We start from the raw sequence: 3843 nt of genomic DNA on the forward strand, positions 1-3843 counted from the left end.
CTATGATTCACCAGGAAATATTTCTATAATTCGCACCACAAAAAATGGTGCCTACAGCAAAATTCATTTTAAAGTTTCATTTTTCGTTCATTGTCATGCAGGCAACAATTTTTTCCATCTGACTTGCTCATGACAAATTAGTGCAAGAATTAACGCAGGGGCAAATCGTTTTTTCTTAAATTTTTTATTATATTTTGTTTCAGAGACTGGGACTGAAAACTCAGGCCGTTAAATAGGTAGAACACGCTGATCTCGCAGACTGGTGTCAAAATTGCCGGGGAGTACGACAATATCGTGTTTACAGTGGAGAATGATCTTCTGGTGATGATGTATGCTTTGATATTTTCAAATAAGAACGTCTACTTTCAGAAGAGTGGGAAGGGTAACACCCAAATCGTATTTTAATTTTCCTACCTTTCCAAGCATGGACATACCCCATTTACTGTTTCAGTCAATACTTCTTGGAGCATTTTTCAAATACACTGCGCAAAAAAATTAACGCACATTATGGAAATGTCAAATTCATTCTACAACTGAATGTGTTCTCAATGATAATTATTTTTATCAGAATTATGCATGCATATGTTATCCACTTTCAACGGTTTTCTTCAATACAGATGTTTTTTTCCCAGCAGGAATAAAAAAAGATGATATTATCAGATTTTAAATGTATTGGCTCCATTCTAAAATCAGTTGTTCTCGATCATTTCTAGTGATCAATAGTTTTTCTTTCGTTTGATTTTCTACACTCGATCGCTATGCAACGCGAAACACGCAATTTGACCCAAGAGGAATGTGCCCAAGCAGTAGTTTTGCGACAAGAAGGGTGGACATACACAAGAATTGCAGAAAGGTTTGGAGTTTTCTATACAAGTGTGTCCACAATGTTGCAGCGATTCAGGGAGACAGGTATGAAAGTCCGAAGACCAGGACAGGGTAGACCACGGGTAACAACTGCCATTCAAGAACGTTACTTGAGAGTTTCTTCGTTGAGACAAATGTTTGCAACCGCTCGCCTCCTTCAAATTCAGCTTGAGCAAACTCATGAGGTGTATATTAGCACTCAGACAACAAGAAATCGCCTCAGAGAATATTATTTAAGGCCTCGTGTCGCGGCAAGAGGCCCAGCTCTTACCCCAGCCCATCGAAGGCCGCGTTTGGATTTTGCGAGAGAGCATATCCATTGGGAAGAGGCCGATTGGGAAAGTGTTCTCTTCGCAGATGAGTCTAGATTCTACCTCTACCATTGTGATCGACGTTCCCTTGTATACAGACGTCCACATGAAAGATATGCTCAGTGCAATTTCCTGAATACTACTGGTTTCGGGGGAGGATCGATTATGGTATGGGGTGGAATATCTTTGACTGCTCGCACAGACCTAGTGGTCGTTGATAATGGAGCTATGAATGCTGATAACTATATAAAGAACATTCTTGAAGAGTATATAGTGCCATTTGCCCCATACATTGGTGAAAATTTCACTTTTATGGACGATAATGCCAGAGCCCATCGTGCGCGCGTCGTTCAGAAGTACCTTGAAGAGGTTGAAGTCTCTCGAATGGAATGGCCAGCAAGAAGTCCAGATCTCAATTCGATTGAGCAGGTTTGGGACAACCTCAATAGAAGGCTCAGAAGTTTAGAAAATCATCCAGCTACTCTTAATGACTTAGGAATCCAACTCGGAGAAATCTGGGAAGGATTAGATCAGAACATTTTAAGATCATTCATTTTGAGTAAGAACCGTCGTTGCCGAGTTGTAATCAACGCAAGGGGTGGAAACACCAAGTATTAAATCACTTATCAGCATTTCAGTATTTTGAAAATTGTTCATTTCTCTTCTTTCACATAAGATTCGATGAAATCCTGAATTTTTCTTCCATTTAATGTGTCTTGTTTCGTTCAAAACCTTCCCGATCGAACATAAAAAATAAGTTATTAAGTCAATGTAGAGTTAACTTTCATTAAAATTGAGATTTTCAGAATGTGCGTTAATTTTTTTGCGCAGTGTATGTGGATAGGAAGAGATGGACCGCATGCATGCTCCCTAGATCTGCACATTTCAACCCTATCGATAATTTAGTTTCGGGGATATTGGATATCTTTGGTAGGTATATATGCTTCTTTGTATGAAAGTGGGGATATTCTGCTGAAACGTATCGTTGCAATAAGATGATTCGAAAAGAGAGCGAATTTGCATCGAGTAAAACGGTTACACTCTTGAGCAACTTAAATGACATCTATAAAAGAATTTCAAGTACTATGTGATTTTGAGAATTCTGATTAAATAAAATTGTTCTCATTTCATCTATTTTTCATATTTTTCTATTCTTGTCTACTTTCAACTTGAAAAAGTTGTATTGGCCGAAACGTTGCTGGAAGAATAATGAAGGCACATAGATATATTCAGTTAGCCGTCTCCACCCATATTTTAAATTTTGGAACGAAATATCGAATTAAATATATACACAGTATAGTCAGATACAGAAGACATGGGTTTCTACAATATTATATTAATGAGTTTTGGTATTAATATTATGAATCGCTTCAACAACCAGTTATTTCTTTTGAGATGGAGAAAAACTGGTGTTTCTCCTCCACACATTGTTGAGGAGGTCAGATGCGTTTATTCCTTACATCAAAATAACACAAATGAATTAAATGGACAAGCCAATAAAGCCAGCCGAGTATCAGTGGCACCTCGTGACACCATTTGGAATAATACCAAAATGAATAAAAGGTCAGAAGTTGACATACACAAAACCTGTGTTTGACAGGTATTGGCATTAGCTTTAGAAACAAGAGCTGGAGCAAAAAAAAAAACGAAAAACATACTTCGAACAACGAAAACGAAAATACCTAGGAACATCCCAGGGTACACATTAAGAGACAAAAAAATAAACTCAGATATAAGGCACAAATGTGAGGAAAAAGACAATATCAATCAATTATTATTTCATAGCCTTTTGGCGTTAATCAGTTCTTGTTACTATTGATAGTGTCATTTTGATTACCTAGTGGATTAAATTTTTTCAGTTATTTAGAAATGGTTTCAGTTGTATAGTGGATTAACTGGAAGTGAAGTGCAGATATTCAACGTTCAATTTCTTATGTGTGTTACACAGGGAGTTTTAAGTAAAATTGAAATGGTTTATTATCAGGAACGAAGTAACTAGGATAGGTATCAAACTGTAGGTCAAAAAGTCATTTCTTGTTTCCATAGGCTATGGTTTTATTCTATTCAACATATAAAAATTTTATTTGAAAATAGCTTTTTAGTGCCGATTATGGTAAAGATACTTCGGATTTTCTTCAGGCAAATATACATACATAGGTATATTACTTTTTTTATTTTCACAACTCACTTTTCTTCTAAAATCCTTATTACCCATCCCAAAAGGTTAGTGGAAAATGGAAAGTTGAAAGAAAAGGTTGTTTCATCTTTCTGTGGAAATGCTTGAAAGTAGCTGTTCTAACTTTTCTTGGAGGACAGTTATAAACCCAACAGTTGACAAGATGTCAATTTTTTTTTGGGGTCCATAGAAAAAATGTATTTCATGATGGAAGCAAAAATCAGGAATTAATTATTTTGTGCATATTGTTGCCAATTTGTCCGTGCAAAGAGAGATCCCTTGTCCTTTCGGCTTTTTAAGTGGCATATTAAAATATTTGACACGAATAACTTCTCTCAGATTCAGAAAACAACTCAGTTAATCTTTCCGACAATCAATTTTATTGTTAATTTTTGTCATTGAGCCTTGTTTGATATTTTTCACCTTGTCTCTATCAATGGGGATTTTTCGTTCGAAATATCTAAATCAACCTTTGAATCCTGGCATCTTCTT

The sequence above is a fragment of the Coccinella septempunctata genome, chromosome 2 (assembly GCF_907165205.1).
Source record: "Coccinella septempunctata chromosome 2, icCocSept1.1, whole genome shotgun sequence".
NCBI lineage: Eukaryota > Metazoa > Arthropoda > Insecta > Coleoptera > Coccinellidae > Coccinella > Coccinella septempunctata.